This window comes from Panthera leo, chromosome A1 (assembly GCF_018350215.1).
Source record: "Panthera leo isolate Ple1 chromosome A1, P.leo_Ple1_pat1.1, whole genome shotgun sequence".
In the NCBI taxonomy this organism is placed as follows: domain Eukaryota; kingdom Metazoa; phylum Chordata; class Mammalia; order Carnivora; family Felidae; genus Panthera; species Panthera leo.
Genome location: NC_056679.1, coordinates 134,719,922 through 134,741,462, shown reverse-complemented (window position 1 = coordinate 134,741,462; position 21,541 = coordinate 134,719,922).

Here is a 21,541-nt window from a genome sequence, read left to right as displayed (position 1 = left end):
AGCAGGGAATAACCCAATCTAAACCCTGAAGATGAAAAGGATCTTGGATTAAACAAGGTACGTCTTAATTTGAATGAAAAAGGCATATTATGAATCAAAACATGCCTCTCCATCTAATCACGTGCCACCATCCTGAACAACCACTGCAGCTCTATGTGGGAGCCCTGCCATCAGATAGCTCTATCTAGAAACACAGCTATATCTGTACTTATAAGCCCAAGTGTATCTATAAACACATCTATAGCGATCATCTTTCATTCAGATCTAGATTTCTAGTATCTCAGTCTATACTCATAAGGAATATAAAGGCTATACACCAAAGTGTTAATACTAGTTATCTCTGGGTCTATGTGGTTATGGATATTAAGAAATTTTATACTGGGGCACCTGGGTGGCTCAGTCAGTTAAATGTCTGACATCAGCTCAGGTCATGATCTCACGGTTTGTGCATTCAAGCCCCATGTCGTGCTCTGTGCTGACAGCTCAGATCCTGGAGGCTGCTTTGGATTCTGCATCTCCCTCTCTCTCTGTGCCCCTCCCTGGCTCACACTCCATCTCTCTCTCTCTCTCTCTCTCAAAAATAAATAAACATTTAAAAAAATTTTTTAAGAAATTTTATATTATTTTTTTGCTGTGTTTTCTGAGAAGTATGTGTTGCATTTATAACAATACGATAATGGAATACTGATTTTGAAAAAGACATTGGAGGGAAAGAAAAGACACTGGGGTGATCTCAGCCTTTGTCAACTTCCCCTTGCCCCTCGTGAGAAGCAGCACTAGGGAGGCATGTCCTGGGGGAAAATCTTGTCAGTGAGGAGGGATCAGACTGGAATAGTTTATGAACAGGAAGCAAAAAACAAAACAAGGAAAAACAAAAACAAAACAAAAATCAAACCCTGCTTGTGGATTCTCAGCTTTTGTACATGGAATTTCATTTCAAGGTTATATCCTATACAATGTGGTGTGTTTTTTTGTTGGTTTTTTTTTTTGTTTTTTTGTTTTTTTTTACTAAAGTAAAACCAAGAATGTTATGGTTCACCATCCTTGGACACTTCTCTATTCTTCCCATTGTAAAGAACTTTGTTCACATGGTTTCCCTGAAATTAGATGATTAGAAATAGATTTTATATCATGCTTCTTAAAAAGAAAACAGATAAAGGACACCTAAGAAAGAAACTTATTTTAATTTTTCCAATGTAATGCCCACACAAGTAAAGTTGGTATTTCCCTAATAGGCAATTTTAGATCATGTGTCTCCTGGGCTTCCCAAGTTAGTATTTTGGCAGGGATTCAATCCTAGGAGGCACGGATGGGAAGGAGGATAAATAGGTGAAGACAGGAAGAAAAATAGGATTTTTTACATCTGTCTGGGCTAATGTACGGTAGAGGATCCTGGACTTTGTGTATGAAGAGGTTCTAGACTCACAATGGAGAGGATACCAACAGGTGTGATGGAAAGAGCAGAAAGCCATGGGCTTCACTGTGCTTCTTGTCCTTGGCTCTTCACCTGAAGAGAATCTTCCGATGACTCCAGGACCATTATTTCTATAAAAGCATGGTCTTGTTTTCCATATAAAGACCTTAGTCCCCAGCAGACATCTATACTTTGCCACCTCATTGGACTGCAAACCACGACAACTGAAATTGATGTGTTTATCTTTCCCCTCCCATGTTTCCTGTCTTGGCAATGACATTACCACTCACCTGGTCACTGTGACTCCCCCTTCTTTCATTCTCTCTATCCACTCACTACATTCAAGCCTGGAAACATCCCTACAGTTTCTCCTCTCTCTCCATCCTGTTTCAGTTGCCTTGGTTCTGGCCCTCATCATTTTTATTCTTGGACCACTTCTAGGCCTAAGCTATTGGCCTTCAATCTGTCTCTATCGTATTCAAATCTCTTCAATCACATTCGAACTAAACATTATTGTACACCTTTTAAGTGCTAGATGTAGAGTGCCAGATGCTGGATGTACATACACAGCTTATAAAAATAGGTAACAGCTAATCATCATTAGTCCTTAACTCCATAACAGATATACACTTTACATGTCTAATATACTGTAATCTTCACAATATCCCATTGAGGTAGCCATCACTATTATGTCATTCTACAGATGATGAAATCTAGGAGTAGAGTGCTTAGATACAACTGCTGAAGGCATATAGCTAGTACTTCTTGGTGCTGGGTGTGGGCCCTGGCTGTTTGACTCTAGAGACTGGGCCTCTGAGGTCTAAGAAGAGAGGTCTCTGGCCTTATAGAGTCACAGAATAGTGGGAAAGGCAACTGATACTCATATATATATACATATTAACTGGCATCAATTTCCTGTGGGAACATGAAACATGGTGTGAGGTCAGAGACGTGTTCTCAAAAGAGGTGGCTCTTGACCCAAGCCTTCTATGAGGAACAGGACTCCACCAGGGCACAATAATTGTAACAGAGAACTCTTAAACAGTATTTATACTGGGCACTGTTCTAAGTGCTCTACACATCTTGACTAATTTTATCTTTATAATTTTTGGTAAGAGATATGGTTCCCACTGTACAAATGAGAAAACTGAGATTAGGTAGGTTAAGTGATAAATTCAAAGTCACACAATAATGGAAATGGCAGAGCCAGGATCCCAAACCGGATTTTTGGGTTTTGGGATCAATGCTGTTAACCATTACACTCCCTTGCTTCTCAAGAAAAATGTGGTCAGGGCATTCTAGGCAGAGAAAAAAGTTCAGGCAAAGACATAATGCATGGTATGGAGTGTGGGCAATGACAGGAGATGACCTCTGTTATGGGCCAAATTAAACCCACCTAAACATGTATATATTGAAGTCCCAATCCTCAGTACCTCACAATGTCCCTGTATTTAGAGTCAGGATATTTGAAGAGGTAATTAAGTTAAAATGAGATAGGGTAAGCCCTCATCCAACATGATTGTTGTCAATATAAGAAAAGATTAGGACCCAAGGAGAAGGCAGCTACATACAAACCAAGGAGAGAGGCCTGGAACAGATCTTTCCCTGAAGGCCTCAGAAGAAACAAATGTTGTGGACACCTTGATCTTGGACTTCTAGCCTCCCTAACTATAAGAAAATAAACTTCTGCTATTTGAGTCATCCAGGCTGTGGTACTTCATTACAGCAGTCCTGAAGATTAATACAAGCCTACAGGGGTAGGCAGGGACGTGTGAAATTGGGCCTTGATCTTAGGGGCACTAGAAATGGACCACGGGATTTTCAACTGTAGTCATATGTTCTGACTGCTGTTTAATTGTGGTCACCCTGGTGGCACTGTGGAGATTAACACTTGAGGCTTGATGAGGTTCATGTGGAGGTCCATGCAGGGGATAATGAAGGTCTCATCCAAATCAGGAATAGGATGGAGGAGTAGGAAGCAGAAATCACGATGACAGAGGCAACCACCTGCTTTTCCTTCCGGCCCCCTGAACCTGCCTCTACAGCCATCTTGAATTTCCTATCAGTTACCAAACATGCCATGTGCCCCCCACCCCCCATTACCATGTCTCTGTACCTTTGTAGATAACACTCTGAGCTGCCTCACATTTACAGATGATTTTAAGACCAGGCTCCAGGGACAACTCCTCTAAGACACTATGTCCAGGTCAGTGTGTCACTGTCTGCTTTACTTCCATAGTATTGTGTATACATTTTTATTTCGACTCTTACCCTCTTGGCTCTGTGACTGTTCCATGTCTGTCTCTCCAATTAGATGGTAAAGTCCTTGAGAGAAGATATAGGCCTCTAATGGACAAAGGTAAGCGCATGACAGATTTTCTTTCTTTTTCTTTCTTTCTTTTCTTTCTTTCTTTCTTTCTCTTTCTTAGAGAGAGAGAGAGAGAGCAAGGGACAGAGAGATAATCCCACAAGGAGCAGAGAAACAGAGAGAGAGAGAGAGAGAGAGAGAGAGAGAGAGAGAGAGAGAGAGAGAGAGAGAGAAAAGCAGGGCTCATGGTCACCCAATGCAGGGACTTGAACTCATGAACCTTTAGATCATGACCTGAGCCAAAGTCAGATGCTTAACGATTGAGGCACACAGGCGCTCACAACAGATCTTGAATGAACAAAATAAAGCCTTAAAAAAGGTACAAAGGACCATACAAATTTAAAGGAGAACCAGATTCTGGTTCCATAAGGTTTCTAAGGATGTGCATCACAAATCAGGCATATAGGAAGAGATGCACTCCTGAAATAGGTCACATGTACCTGTTTGATAGTCTTGCCCTTTTTCCTGCTGGAGAAGCTCAATATACCCAATTTCTCTAGTGGGCTTTAGAGGAAACCACGTTGGGGGCAACATAGGGGATTCAACATGCTTACTTAACAAAGGATGATAAATGAGTTGAATAATCCTAATGCTCTGTGGCCTCTAATGGAGTTTTCCCTTGTGTAATTTGCTATGTCAGCTTTGGTTTTTAAACTCTCATTTAGATAAGTGTCTAGACTTTATAAAATGACTGTTGCCTCCACAGCCTTCAGATCCATGAGGATGTCTTGGTTACAGCTCTCACATTCAATCCACAGCAACGGAGGCAAGAACAAATACCAGTCAGAATGTGTGATTATACTCAATGCCGTACTGTCTTCTTAGGCACAGTGAGTGGCCCAAATGTACATGGTTCTCAGTGTAGCTCTCTCTTGAATGGTATTTTTCTCTGAAGTTTCATTTTCTCTGTGGGTAATATGAGCATTTCAGTTTAGTTTTGAGGTCATGACAACTAGAGTATAACTGGAGGAGTTGATTTTCATTTTTGGCACAAATTCTTGATAAATCCATCATCCTCAGAGTCACCATCAAATATCAGATGGTAAAGGTGATGCTATGATGCCCTGCTTACAAAGATGAGGTGACTGACCTCTGTTAGTTTCCTATGACTGCCATAACGAATTACCACACACTTGGTGGCTTAAAACAGCAGAAAGTAATTCTCAGAGTTCTGGAGGCTAGAAGTACGAAGTCAAGGTGTCAACGGGACCAAGTTTCCTTTGAGGGCTCTAGGGCAGATGCGGTTCATTGCCTCTTCCAGCTTCTAGTAGCTTCAGGTGTTCCATGGCTTCTGCCCACATAACTCCAATCTCTGCCCTCTTCTTCCCTGGTCCTCTCTTCTCCACTCACATCCTCTGCATGTCTTCTTAAAGGACACTTGTCACTGGATTTGGGGTCCACATGGATAACCCAGAGTAATCACCTTAGGGTCCCTACCTAAATTATATTTGCAAAGACCCTTTTTCAAAGTAAGATCACACTCACATGTTTGGGGAGATAGAACATTCAAGTATTGGGGCTCCTGGGTGACTCAGTTGGTTGAGTGTCCGACCTCGGCTCAGGTCATGATCTCACGGTCTGCGAGTTCGAGCCCTGCATCGGGGTCTGTGCTGACCGCTCGGAGCCTATAGCCTGCCTGAGATTCTGTGTCTCCCTCTCTCTGACCCTCCCCCGTTCATGCAAAGTTTAAAATAAATAAATAAAAAAAAAGAACATTCAAGTATCATTGTGGGGACCACCATTCATGTACTACATGATCCAAGGGCAGAAAGTCGTGAGGTTGGTAGAGGTGCTTTCTCAGGAGTAATGACAGGTTTCTACTGATGTACCTACAGCTCTTGCCACTTTGACTCTGAACGTAAAGTTATTAATTTGCACACCCACTAGCCTCAGAGCCAAAAGCCAGCTCTTATCAAGAAATGTCTTCTCCTTGCCCTCCATAAACATGCCTTTAACATGTTTGAACTGGCTGACTATGTGAAAAATGGGAATATTTTTTACATAAAAGTCCTAGGTTTCTGACTTTTCTTGTAACGTCAGAGCTAACAACACTGGGTCCAGATTCTCTCTCAGTAACAAGGCTGTAACTTGTACTGTAGCTGCTCCCTTAGATGGGGTCTGAGCTTGCCAAAGTCCCTCACCACCCTATTGCTTATCCAAGCTCCACTTTACTCATTGGAATTACACTTGACTCTTGAACATGGGTTTGAGCTGCCCGAGTGTGTATTACGTATTACATGTATGTTATACATAAAAATTATATGTATATATTATATTTTTATATTTACACATATACATATGGCCATATATTTATGTGTTTATGTTATATAATGTAATATTTATATATAACATACATATAATTAATGTAGTATTTCTATATAACATACAATATAAGTGTTAATTGAGTAGGTTATTGGTAAGGCTTCTGGTCAACAGTAGGCTATGAATAGTTAAGTTTTTGTGGAGTCAAAAGTTATAGGCAGTGTTTTAACTGTGCAGGGTGTTTGACATGGCTAACCTCCCTGTTGTTCAAGGGTCAACAGTAGTTACCTGGCTCCTGAGTTGGCAATCTGTGGCCCATGGGCATGTTTCAAGGGCAGTTAACCACGGGTGAAAATTCAAACAATGACCCTGATTCGTTCTAACCATGGAGCTGAATTCCAGAAACTGTTGTCCAAAGAGTTTGCATAGACAAGGATAATGAGCCATTTTAGATTGCCCCAACGTATCCAGTGGCAGCCAAGATTCACGACCCAAAGATCTACAACTCTATTACTAGGAGACAGATCCTATAAAGTAATGATCTCACTTCTTTCAGGCCCAGCCTCATGTAAACATTACTTATAATCCTGAATTTTGCAGGCCCAACTTAACTCCAGAAGACTTGCTCACAGCCTTGTGCACCAAACGTTTTATCTATTTTATAATACTCGTTACATAATATGATGAATATTTTCCTGCTCATGGTAAAATTTGTTTATTGAGCTTATACCCACAGAGCTTAGCTGAGTTAACCTCTCAGCATTTTATTACCCAACACCTTTTTTCTAAGGGCACACGGGGGGAAAGTAAAAAGAAAACTGTATTTTCAGCAGGAGTGGATTTAACAGACATCCACTACTTTTGCTTCCACTCTGGAGTCCAGATCTTACAGAGCTAGGAATGGCCATGAAATAAATAAAGAAATATACAGAGACCTTCAACGTGCAAGACTCATTTATTATTTGCAATTAGACTGACAGTTGGCAGTGAGTAATTAAGGAAACACTGACCTAGCTAGTGTTCCTACAGAGGTATTTTCTCTGGCATTAGCTGTCCTTGCACAAATTTCCCCATGCCATTCTCAATTTTAAAAACTGGTATGATTTCTGCCTGTAACATGGAGATATATTTTCATGTGTACTATTCTCATGAACAAAATTGAATTTCCTTCATATATTTTGTGCTTCTTTAAATACATTTCAATATAATAAATTCAAGATTCTTGAAAAAATATCACACACACACACACACACACACACACACACACACACACACAGAACATACTTCCTACTGGGTCAAACCTGTGACATCTTTCTTCATTAGCACTGACTAATGAGTTGACTTACTTTAGCAGAGACAATCTAGGTAAAATGACAGATTAAGTGGCAAATTGAACACACACAATGGCAACATTCAGGGTATACATAAAAGCCATCACTTTTCAAAACCTCAACCAAAGTAGATTCCACGGAAGTAGCAGAAGTAGGGGTGGGAATGGCAACGGACTGGTTTATAATGTATTAGGAAACAATCTGCTTTGGTATTCTATGGAAGATAAATTATCTTTTAGTATATAAGATACAGAAAGAGATCATTTTAAGAATGATTAAACAGCAACTCTTGTCTATCAACTGATGAATGGATAAAGAAGATGCGGTATATATACACCATGGAATGTTATTCAGCTATAAAAAAGAACGAAATCTTCCTATCTGCAACGACGTGGATGGAACTAGAAAGTATAATGCTAAGCAAAATAAGGTGGTCAGAAAAAGATTTCACTCATTATGTGGAATCGAAGAAATAAATGTACAGAGGGAAGAAAAAAGAGAGACAAACCATGAACCAGACTCTTAACTACAGAGAACTGATGGGGACCAGAGCAGTGATGGGGAGATGGGGTGAAGTAGATGACAGGGATTAGGAAATGCACTTGTGATGAGCACCGGGTGATGTACAGAACTGTTGAATGATTATACTGTGCACCTGAAACTACTAAAACACTGTGTTAACTAACTGGCATCAAAATAAAACCTTCCAAAAAGAAATTAATAGCCCTCTTATAAGAGACATCTCACAGTCTACCTCATTAATAATATAACAAGGAGTGTAGCTGCCCACTTTGATAATTCACCAAAGGAATTCTACCCATTTCATTGAAAATGATTTGGAGGAGATTCTTCTAACTAAAATAAGACAAAATTTACCCTTGATCTTTTATTTGAAACATTCAAGAGCTGAATGGTAGAGGGCTGTCACTGATTCTTTGAAGACTGCCTCCAGATTTCTCTCTCAAGACTTATGTGAACCATGCTTATCGACGACCATGGAGACACTGCGTAAAGTGAGCAGCAGGCTGAGGAAGGGAAGTGCTGATTAGTGAGACCTGCTGGCTGTAACCCTCCATCCTGGACATCTGTCGCTGGTTTTTGTGAGTAATGAATTTTGTTCCTATAAATTGCTCTGAAAGAGTTACACAGTCAGAAGCGTAATTAGTGATGATAAATAGCTATACGCGAGGCTACTGCAGCTCAATCAATCTTAATTTTTCAAACTGTTGCTTCTCTACAGAGCAAATGGACATAGCCATGAAGTGCTGGCAAAGCAAGGTTGACTAAGCAAAGATTGATAAGGAAATGAGTTTACAAAATGCATATTCCATTACATAGGGGCCATAACGTCACAGTTACTTGTTCATTCATTTCTCCTAATAATCTTGAATTGTAAGCTCTTGAGGTAGCGAAATATCCTCACTGAGAACACATTTTAATCTCAAAATAAGCCAGGTGGTTCTTCAATGTCTCCAGGAATTTTTTTTCATTCTTTAAGCTACAAGAACATAATTACTATTATCGCCACTGATACGACATGTGTTTAACAAGCGTCTAAGGAGCATCTGATACTGTGGAAAACTCAGGGAAGAGGAGGAAGAGCTCATATGACATAACCTCAGCCTCAGGGATCTTGGGGTCCAGTTGATGTGGTGACACGACAGTAAAGAAGTACCAAAATGGCAACATTAGTGGCTACGGAGTCAGGACTGTCCCAAATAGTGAATGTCAGGATGACCCCAAGCACTGAGGGTGTACACTGTCAGTGTGATACACACATATGGGGAAAGCACCTTAATGAAGTGAGATACAAGTCCAAAAAATTTTGCAAGAGGGAGGTTTGATGTAAAGCATTGCAGTGGACTCTATGGACTTTGCAAAGCAGTTCACCTGGGGAAGTAACTAAGCATCTCAAGGGGTTGTTCTGAGTCCTTAATGAGACAGCAAACAAATCGTGATCAGCATGATTAGCTTGGTGTCTGTCCTACTCCGGTAATTATTATTATATTCCCGATTTTATTACCCCAAGTTTTAACAACAGTTGCAGAATGTGCTCAATTACCAAAATAATTTACTTTGTGATGCATATTGTAAATAAGAGCCATGTGAAAAATAATTAGATACGTTGACTTCCCCGCCGTGCCCCCCCCCCAACTGTAGCATGAAATGCCTGCTTGGACCCTTTTATGGTTCTTTCCCCCATGAATTTTCATAAGTTGAACTCCTAGAATGGCTCTCTGGTGAATCATTACTAGATGGATAAAGCTTTTTAATTTGGGTGCATACTTGATTTGACAGCTACCAAGTCTGGCCAGGTCCCAGATTTGCAGATTGATAAATTAACAGCCTCTCAGCCTGTCTGTTTTTGTTCCCCCACCACCCGTCCCCCCCACCCTGAGATTTGAAGGCCCATGATGTGAGCAATTTTTCCAAACTTATGGCATCTTTCCGGCACAAATCGTTGTCCCCGGAGGCTAGTAACTGGCCTCAGTTGTTACAAGAAGGATCCTTTAACAACACCTTTCAATAAAGCTACAGAATGCAGAGCAGTTTTGACTTTGGCACACACAGCCTGTCCAGCTAAGCATGTCTTTCTCTGGTCTTCCCCACTAGGCAAGGGAATTCGGCAAGGGAGGTAGCTTAAGACCTAGAGAGGGAGGGATTATTGCAGGGAGCCCAAAAGCAATGAACACAGAATAGAAACAGGGACACCTCGATGAGGAGGGTGGTTCTGTGGCCTTCACAGCCTTCTCCTCGACCTCTTTGAACTATTTCATCTCTTGCACAGGCATCTCAACCCGCAACCCCCACAGCATACAGGTGGCCTATCAGCTCTAAACAGGGCTCTGCCAGTATTACAACACTGGTTTACACACACCCGCCAAACTTGCCTCATCAGCTCAAGTCTGGTGCCAGCAAGCCTGCAGATGTGGCTTCCTTTCCTGTTGCCCAAATTTTCCTGCTTATAAGACTCAACTGAGACACTGGTAAAAAACGCAGATTCTAAGGCTCCTTCTCTGGAACTTCGAAGGCAGAGCCCAGGGATCTGGCTTATTCACACACCTCAGGAGGTTCTTAGGATCTGGCAGAGCAGCAAAACACCGCTCTGGTCTTCCTAGGGGTACCACCGTATCTTGCAGGAGAGACCGGACGTCAGTGGGTATGTTCACCTATGTTCAGCCATGGCTCCGACCACAGAGTCAGAGGCCTTGAGGTGTTTTTCCAAAAGCATCAAATCCTCTGTCTAGTTTCTAGGCACTTAAACCATGTGAGAGGTAATGTTTTTAATACTCATCTAAAAGCCTATAAAGAAGGAAAATTCCAAATCCCAGTTGCCCTCCTAATTAAGCACCTGGACAATTTTGCATCAATAGTGAAAACTTCTTAGAAAATCACTGAGGAGGGAGGGAGGGATAGTCAACTATTTGTTGAGGGAGCCAGAGAGTGAATAAAGTAGCTGTTTTTTGAATATCACTGTTGACTCAAGCCTCACTTGTGTACATTTGTAAACTAAGCATGCATTTTTCAAGATCCATCGTTGCTTTAAGAATGTTTGGGGCATCTGGGTGGCTCAGTCGGTTAAGCGGCCGACTTCAGCTCAGGTCATGATTTCACGGTCTGTGAGCTCGAGCCCCACATCGGGCTCTGTGCTGACAGCTCAGAGCCTGGAGCCTGTTTCAGATTCTGTGTCTCCCTCTCTCTGACCCTCCCCTGTTCATGCCCTCTCTCTGTCTCAAAAATAAATAAACGTTAAAAAAAATTAAAAAAAAAAAAAGAATGTTTAACCTTGGGGCACCTGGGTGGCTCAGTCGGTTAAGCGTCCAACTTCGGCTCAGGTCACGATCTCGTGGTTCATGAGTTTGGGCCCCGCGTCGGGCTCTGTGCTGACAGCTCAGAGCCTGGAGCCTGCTTTAGATTCTGTCTCTCTCTCTCTCTCTCTCTCTCTCTGTCCTTCCCCTGCTCTCACTCTGTCTTGCTCTCCCTCAAAAATAAAAACATAAAAAAAAAAAGAGTAACCTTGTGTATGTTCTGAAATGTTCATAATAAAAAATAAAAGATTATTTAAAACCACTTTTCTCATCAAACTTTGTTGGTGCATTTAGAGATATAAAATATATGTAATCATAATGTTCTTTCAAGCCTTACTGTAAATTATCTGACCCTCACTTCTCCTGGATATGTTCAGAGAAAAAGCATTTCCATCACTTTAGTAATTGTACATAGATAGACTTTATGCCTGGAAATATGTTTTCTCCTTACTGGTATCTTGGCTGAGCCATCCTGTAAATTAAAGCCCAGTACATATTTAAAAGACAAAAACCATGGGATACTAAGATTTTTTTAATTAAAAAATTTAGATATAAATAAGGTCTGTAGATTTGATAATAGTGATGTATCAATGGCTGGGTTTTGATCACTACTGTGATTATGTAAGATGCTGACATCTGTGGAAAGTGTGTGAAGGGTATAGAGAAATTCTTTACCCTGTTTTAACAATGTTTGAAGGTCTCAAACTATTTCAAAATAAAAAGCTAATGAGTAATTTAAAATTAGATGGGATTCAAATTCATATACTCACCACTTAGACTGCATACATGGCAACACTATCTTACTTGCCTTTTTAATTTTTATTATTTTTTTAATGTTTATTTTTGAGAGAGAGATAGGGAGTGTGAGTGGGGGAAGGACAGAGAGAGAGGGAGACACAGAATCCGAAGCAGGCTCCAGGCTCTGAGCTGTTAACATAGAGCGTTACTGGGGCTCAAACTCATGCACCATGAGATCATGACTTGAGCCGAAGTGGGACCCTTAACCGAATGACCGACCCAGGTGCCCCACCTTGCCTTTGTTTAAGGCAAAACATTAAACAAATCAATCTCCTCTTTCATCACTCTGTACTCCCACTAGCAGTGAGTAGAAGCTCCTGTTTTTCTTCTTCTTCTCCAATACTTGGTATTTTAAGACTTTTTAGTTATTTCCAGCATCAGGTGTAAAGAACAGAATTTTACTCTCACCACTTCTAAGACAGATCGAAATTCTTTGAGTGGCCACTCGGATTTTCTGTTCTTCATAATGTTCATATTATTTGTTGGTTGGTATCTTCCTATGTTTGTTTTCTTCTTTAATTTTATGTTTATTTTTGAGAGAGAGGGAGAGAGAGAGTGCGTGCATGTGAGGAGGGGAGGGGCAGAAAGGGAGGGAGACTGAATCCAAAGTAGGCTCCAGGCTCTGAGCTGTCAGCACAGAGCCCGACGTGGGGCCCAAACTCACGGACAGCGAGATCATGAACTGAGCTGAAGTTGGGACACTTAACCAACTAAGCCACCCAGGCGCCCCTGTTTTTCTTAACGATACGATAGCTCTCAGTGTAATCTGCAAAGTAGCCTTTACTTACAATATGCTTGCAAATATCTTTCATCACTTCATAGCTTGCCCCTGTTTATGGTGTCTCTTGTCAGACAGATATTTTGTATTTTAACAGTCACAGGTTTCCACCTTTTTCTTTTGTTTTTAGTATCTTATATATTTCCACTTTCCTCAATATCATGATAGCTTGATATTTTGCTCCAAAAGTTTTGCTTTTAACACAAGTTTTCATCTTCACAGAACTTACGTCTGTTACTATTTTAGAGGCTGGAATCTATTTTTATTCACTTGTTCCACTTTATTTAATGATTTATCCTTTTCCAACAGACTTTTAATGCCACATTTTATAACAAGTTTTCATATATGCTTGGATCTATTTTTGATTCTCTGAGCTGTTCCTTATTTGTCTATTCCTACACAAATATGTCACTTTTACTTTACCATAACTTTAAAATAAGTCTTACAATCTCGCAGATCAAGAGTTCTTTTTTCTTCAGAATCATTTGGTGTTTCTGACTCTTTAATCTTGTGTATGTATTTTGCATTCATCACCAGATGACAAACATTTTAAGTTTTCTTAATTGGAACATTATTGAATTGGCAGATAATTTTGGAGAAATTGACTTTATGACATTGTGCCTTTTTATCCACAAATATGGCATAATTCTCCACTTACAGATCCTTCTACGTTCTTCATTAGTATTTTAACTTTCTCTATAACTATCTTACACAGATTAAGTTAGATTTATTTCTGAATAGCTTGTTTTATTGCTTTTGTCAATGAGTTTCTTACCTTTTATTTGGCTATTGACACTGTGTAGAAACACTATTGACTTTGGTATAATAATCTTATACCCAGGACCTTATTGAACTTTCTTATTAAAAATCCCAGATTTTTAATGAGTGGCTCAGTCAGATAAGTGCCCAACTTCGGCTCAGGTCATGATCTCATGGTTTGTGAGTTTGAGTTCTGCACTGGGCTCTATGCTGACAGCTCAGAGCCTGGAGCCTGATTCGGCTGTGTCTCCCTCTCTCTCTCTTCCTCCCCTGCTTGTGCTGTCTCAAAAGTAAATAAACGTTTTAAAAAAATTAAAAAAAAATAATTCTAGGTTCCCAACTCTTAAGGCTCACTGAAAAATAAACTAGTTGGGGTTGAAGATCACAGGAGAATTTTTGGTGACAACCAGGAATGTGCTGGGACTCCTTCTCACCAAATGTAAGTAGCTCCCACTCCTTTCTTAAATCCAGACATGAGGGATTTAAGAAGCCTAATAAAATATGTCCTCACGAGTCTATAGTTCTAAGTGGACAGGCACTCCTGCCTTCCCATGGGAAATGTAAAGGGGGTGGCTGAACAAAGGAGGGGTGGCCATATTGGCAGCCTGGACCATTGGAATTGGTCGGGGCAGAGGCTGGTGGGATGGTTCTTGGGATCAGGTACAGTTCAGTAGGAGAGCATGCTGTATGCTCATCACAGGATTTGTTCAAGAGTACTGCCTTGACGGGTCAAAGATTCCAACAGGAGTAAAATGTCAGACATCCAGAAAATGAAGAAGGACCTACATGAGCGGTTGGACTGGCATTCCTCTAGGGAATTACAAGTGAGAAATCTGGTAATGGGGCAGGGGCTGCAAACAACCACAAATGTACCTTTGAGAGATAGTCAGCCTTTAACCCATAGCTACAGAAAACTCAGGTCAGATTGTTGCCAGTTAGGCAAGACATTTCTTGCCACTTTAGCTCTGCTTCCCCCTTTTGGCCCTGGAGGGCAGGGGTCAGAAACCACAGCTAGCAAGACAAGGGAGGTGGAGTAAAGGGGAAGTTTGGGAAAAGGGAGGAAGGTTGAACTCCTCTTCCCTTACCACCTCTAGAGGCTGCTGACCGGTATCATGTAGGCTTTGAGAAAAGAAAACTGTGTAATGAAGTTTCAATTTCAGCTGTTGCATTGGCCTGGAGGTGCTATTACTGATGGCAGGGACTTACTCCCATGAGTCCTGCTGGTCTGATGTAACTGTGACATGACATAATATGGGAGGCACTATACTGCAGAGGTTAGATCCTGGGCTTGGAAGCCAGACTGCTGAGTCCTAGCTTTGTCATTCGTCAGATGTCTAAACTTTCTGTTTCAGTTTTTCCCTTTGTAAAGCATGTAATTGTGTTGTTATGAGCATTCAATCAGTTAATATATTCAGAAGTGCCTAAAGCAGTGTCTGCCCTTTTGTAAATGCGTAACACTTACCGTAAGCAGGCAGTAAATGTTAGCGAGCATGATTACAATAGCTTTATTTATAATTAGCTGTAAAAGTCCTCTGTTAACACATACAGTAAAGTTCAGGTTTGAGAGACACAATACGCTTATGGAAGGTATTTGAGGGTTTGTGAGCAGTTTTAAGCAAATTTAACTCAATTATTTTCAATGTCATGGTTTACCTGCCTGGCAAGAGATTTCAAAATAGTTTTCAAATATGAGAACACATATTTTTTCTCCTCAAAAAATGAAGACTGAGCCCTTACATGGAGATGGTGCCAAAAGCAAAGAAGGAAAGTTAGCTGTGCGATGCCCCTGCTCCTCCTGGAGCTGAGGCGAAGGCAAAGGCTTTGAGGGTCAAGAAGGCAGCACTGGAAGATGTCCACAGCAACACCAGCAACAGAAGTCCACAGATCACCCACCCGGCAGTCCAAGACACTGCTGCCCAAAGATCCTTGAAAGAATGCTCCAAGGAGAAACAAGCTCGATTACTAGGACCCAATTCCCCTTGACCATCAAGTGGGTCACAGAGACGGACGACAGTACATGTGTGTTCACTGTGGATGTCCTGGCTAATGAGCACCTGATCGTCCAGCCTGTGAAGAGGCTGTAGGACACTGAGGCGGCCAAGGTCAACACTCTGAGCAGGACTGATGGGAGAGAAGAAGGTGTGTGTTCCAGTGGCCCGTGACCAGAAGATGCTTTCTCTGTGATCAGCAAACTTGGGATCATGTCAGTCCAGCTGGCTAATTCTAAATATAATAAATTTTTCTCCAGGGAGAAAGAAGGCTGATCATACCTCTAACTGAATGCCACCCATATTGTTGAAAATTTCACAAAACCAGGAGGGGTAGCCTCTACAAAAACTCATGCCAGGTGAGTTCAGATCTGCTGTACCTTTGCTATTTAGCAAAACTTTTTTTTCCCCCATTTCCCTAACTCTTGTCAAGTGTGTACTGATTTAACACCCTCCATCAAATCCCCATCTTGATCTCAAGACTATCCACTGACAACCCAGAGAACTCCAACTCCCTGACTGTTCCCCAACCCTTTTCCTATTCCTCTGATCCCATTTCCATAATAATAATAATAATTTAAGAGTAGGCACGATAACAGTGTCCTTCCTTCTTTCCGAAGCGAACTTCCCATTCCAAGTGCTAATTTCTGTTGACTACTACCTACTCCATTAATTACCCTCTTCCAATTTCACCTTCAAATTTTCCTCTTAAAATTTTTTACCCCCCATATTATATCAGAATTCCCACACTAAATCAAAAGGAAGAAAAACATATTAGAAGCTGAAATCCCTAACAATGAACCAAAACATTTCCTGTTAAATAATAACTCTTTTTAACCAATAAGAGTGCTATGAGCAGGAGGTGGGAGGAAGAGGCTAAGGTGGTAGAGAAACGTGTAACTAACACAAAATAAACATACTTCGTGATTTTTTTCAAAATCTATTATGTCAGTTAGCCATGTAGTGTCTCCTTAATCAACTCATAGAGAGCCGGGATATCCTGGCCAATCTCGTATAGTTTGCATTCCTCTATACACTCCCCAGTTATTTTGTTTTGGTTTTGTACACAGCTACTGAGCTATGCTTAAAATGTAATAAATAGCATCTATTTAATAGTACATAATGTGGTAAGTTTTGATAGGCACATACACCTGTGAAACTATCTCCATGACTAAGTTAATCAACTGTTCCCTTGGGCTCCCTCACAACTGATTAGCTTTGTCACATTTGATCAGTTCACATTTTCTGTAATTCCATACAAATGTGACAAGTACTTTTGTCTGGCTTCTTGCACTCTGCTTAATTATGTTGGGATTCCACACACTATTGCATCGTATCAATAGCTCATTCCTTGCTCTTGCTGAGTAGTGTTCCATTGCATGGATGTACCACAGTTTGCTTACCCATTTACCTGTGAATGGAAATACAGGTTGTTGAGATGTTAATTATAACCAAGTGCTATGAACCTTCTGCTGTGGGTCTTTGTATGGACTTAGGCTTTCATTGCTCTCGGATAAACATGTAGGGGATAAAATGGCTGGTGTATGTTCAAGTTTTTAGGGAACCGCCAAACCATTTTCCCAAGGGTGTACCGCTCTGAATGTTTAAACACTTCAAATATCTTTTTATCCCCCTAACTTATCCGACTGCAAAATATGAGAGGTTCAATGCTGTTCATAGTACACAAGGTAAGGCTTTTAAGAAAGATGATGTTTCATCACCTAGGTCTTTGCTCAAATCCTAGGAATATAATCCCCTGGTGTCTGCTTTGCTCAACAAGACAGTTCGAGTATTCAACAACGTGAGGACATGCGCCAAAGAGAAATGCATTCGCCAACCAAATAACAGCTGTCCTTGGAGGGCTGCTGATTAACCAGCAGGGCTTTGATAGCAGTACAGCCTAAGCAAGGTGGCCCTGTGCCAGGAGCCTAACTATCTCATTCATTTTAATGGTTTTGGCAACATGGAACTACTCATGTCATCTTATTTTGATGAAGCTTTCAATTTTCATTACCCCTTTGGGAAATCAATTTCAAATAAGCTGCCGATGGCACGGTGTGTGTGTGTGTGAATATCCATGTCTATATACACACATGTATTTGCACACAGTTACAGATATAAACCTAGACATCTTCTCTTGCTCTATGAAGACGGAGGTCAGGGTAGTGACACGTATTGTGACATTTCTCACTTTTAAGTTACTAAACCCAGTGAGAAATCTGTGGCATTGACTTAGCAAGCTTCCCGAGCTGGGCCAAGGACAAGCAGGTCTCTGTGGATTGGTCGGAGAAGCCAGATCAACTCTGGCCTAATGTGGAGGGGGAGGGCTCGGGGTGGGGACAGACCCTGACGGAGCACGAAAGGTGCCAGGGAGGCAGCTGCATGCAGACGGCGATCATTCCAGTAACTCTCTGCTGCTGTCATCACCATTCATCCAAGTGAAAAAGAAATTCTCCTTTAAAGATGGCACTTTGGGGGAGTTGCTGACTTCCTCCATTTTTTTCTGCTGTGTTTCTGTCCACCACACTGTTTAGCATAGCATCAAACTATGACGCGACGCACTTCAGGGCATCCAAGCTACATAGAGATGTGTTAAGTTATAGTTCAGCACAGCTTCAACTACTGTTTTATTGGGCCAGGGCCTTCCTATTCTCCATCCCTCCAATGCCAGGTTCTTTCTCTAGACTTGATTTCCAAGGCTCCTTCATTTTCAGCCCAAACCAAGGCAGGGATCCACCTTAGGAGATCATGGATTTTTTGTCCTCTGGTTCCTTGGGCACCACTGACTGTCAGGGTGAAAAGGTCTCCTCGCACTGACCTCAACCTGATTCCTGAGACAAAGGGGAACTTTCCCCTGTCCTTTCTGGGCACCACTTTGGGTGACTCTTCACAGTTAACAACTCTCATGTTTCCTCCAATCCCCTGATTCTTCCCAAATTCCATCCTGTACCTTATCTTGGAGAAATTCTTAATTCCCATTAACTTACACCCTTCTCTTCTTTCAGGAAGCAGGCTCTATGCTGCGTCTCCTCAGATAGCATCATCACATCATAAACTCAGCAGCTGTACGCAAACATGGCACGTTGCATTTGGAGGAGGAGTATTGCCCTGAACTTCTTTTCTGCAAAGGACATAGGCTTTTAAGTTCAGAAGGCGGAATTCATTTACTAACTGGCTAACTCTGGGTGAGTTACACTCAGCTACAGTTTCCTTACCTGAAAAATGGGGCAGCAACAACTATCTTTCAGGGTTGTATATGAAGGTCAGGTGGGAACATATGTGCAAAATTACTCTGAGACATGAATTCTTTTTACACATGTGCTCGGGGAGGAGCGGTCCTCCACAGAAGTGTCAGGCTCGATTTGAATCCTGACTGTGGTAATAGCTACGATCCTGAACAACTTGCTTCATTCTCAGACTTTCAATCGCTTCATCTGTATAATTAGGATAATGATATATACAAGTCTTGTAAGGAATAAATGACACTGTGCCTATGTCAATGCCTAGAGCCTGCTAGGAGGCTTGCATAGATATGACAGAGATTCAAAGATTAGTGTAATTAGAGATTTTGAAATATCAAGACTTCCTAGAATCCCCATTCTTTAAGCAGAGAATCTAGGTCTTTTGGTCTTGCCTTCCTGGTAATTTTCAGATCCAGACTATAGGCAAAACAATCAGGAGAAAGGCTACTTTCTATCTACTTCTGAACTAGCAACAAGTGAATAGGAGTGTGAAAATGACTCTTTAAACTTTGAATTCAAAACAGCCATTGAAGGAAATGCTAGATGTCTAACATGAACTTGAGGGAGCCAGGGGCCCTAAAGCCTTACTCTTCTGTTATTCATGCTTGATTGGCTCCCTTTCCAATTGGAAAGGACTTTCATCCCTTCTCCTGTTTCCACACTTGGAACTTTGCTCTCACGTCACTGGAAAGAAGAGAAGTCAGGTAGCCTGAGTTCCTCCAGTTTCTTAACTTCCACCTTGTCATGTCCACCTGCCCCCAGCCTGCCCTCCCTCCTCTTGTCTCCATATGGCTGATATCCCCAACCGCAGGCCCACCGTCTGTCTCACCCATCTTATGTGACTTGAGACTAAGTTCTCGAGTCTTAAATTCCTTTCTACCATTTGTCCTTGCTGTCTTCTCCCTTCTGTGCACAGCCATTTTCTGATTTCTCTCACTATAAAACTGCTGTCCACTGACACTGCCTGTCCTTCAAACTGTGCCCTCCCTGCACAAGGAAGCAAATGCTTCCTTGAATAACCTATGCATATCTGCTCCACTTCTCGCTCTCTTCCTCAAAGTTGGGCTGCACCTCGCCTCTACCGGTACCATTTCCCACCTCCTGAGCCCTGGTAAGACACAGGTCTCATGTGGGATTCCAGCTGCCTGGACCCCTCTCCCACCTGTGATGCGGCAGAACCAGCCTTCAGTCTGGAAACTCCTCTCACTTCCTCTAGCATACCCCTCTGCAGTGGCTTCCTCCCTACTTTTCTCATCATTGTTTCGCAGTCCTCTTCGTGGACACCTCTACCTCTGCCAACACCTCCAGATTGGGTTTGCCTGACTCTGTCCCTTGCCCTCCAGTTCTTCCTAGTTTATTCACGTCCCTTAGCGATCTCATGTACTTGGGGCTAGCTACATAATGTGAGGCCTAGCATGTACTGAAAAGGCAGGGTTGTTTGGTCAACAGTTATTCAAGATGGCAGAAGCAGAGCATGAAACCAAGGGTGGGCCCTTTGCAACAGCACAAGTCATGTGTCAACTCTGGAGCTTCCAAATACATAGTGTTTCGCCAAACGGTATTTCCAGCCAAGAACTTTTTCCTGAGCTTTAGGCTTAAACACTTCTGCATGAACGTCACTCCAGGTAGATTTTGTTTAAATCCTGGTGCTTTTACTTACTAGCTGTATGGTTCTGGTAAAGGCATTTTCTCTGAGCTTCAGGGACTCAATGTAAAATCTGCAAGTTTTTGCAGGTATCAAGCTGATGATTCAATAATAGAGGTTAATAATATATCCTATAAACAGCTATAAACTGTCCACATTCATAAAATACAAAAAGCCCTGAAGCAGGAAAAGTCGGTAGCTGTTGTAACATCAGGGCTGGCTAGTTTCCAATCGTTTGGAAATTGTGCAAATTAGGACAAACAGGTAGCAACCTTGGAAAGAGCTTGGGAGTAACTTTTTTTTTTTAAATAAAAACAACGCCACAGCATTTATTTTCATCTGGTAATAACATAAAAGTAATCAAAACAATATGAACAAATGTTTCAGAACTACACTCCCAACAAACACCACATTAAAAAAAAAAAAAAAAAACTATACTGCCTTCTCAAGAATTTCACACTTCACTGATCATTTCGAGTTGGAGATACTTTGGAGCAGGGTAATATCTCCTTTTATCATGATTTTACCCAGTTGTTTTCTTGACTTTTACAATCAGTCCCTTCTATATCACCTAATAGGAGGTTTATACACTCATTAAAACCAGTAATATGGCCCTCTAACCACATATTCCCTCATAAAGCCACACCTGAATCTGAGATTTCTCAACCATCGGAGTATGACGGTTGCTGGGCTGCACCATCAGCTTTTGACTTTCTGGCCCTGGCCAAGCATACCACAGAGGAAGCTGACGAAGACCACATTAACCTGCACACTACTCCAGAAAGCAAATCAAGCTTGGAAATAATTGTTGCCCACAAGCAGTATTTTAAAAACATGTGCAACATCATATTTCAGTGAAAGAACAAGGACGCTGAGGGCGAGTTCACCTAGCAGAGATCTAGTCACTCTGGCTCTAAGAACTTGACATCATGTACTTTGAGCTGGTGGCCAGGCTCCAACCTCAAAGGCAAAGAACATGGATGGACCCACACGGCAAAACTAGAACAGGTCAGCCTTCAGCCGCCAACACTCAGAACAGGATAGCTTGTTTGGTAAGTGATGTGTGTATTTCCAACTTACTACTGGTCATCGCAAGCAAGAAGTTTGGTTGCGATGTAAAATTCAACATACCCCACCCAGAACTCAA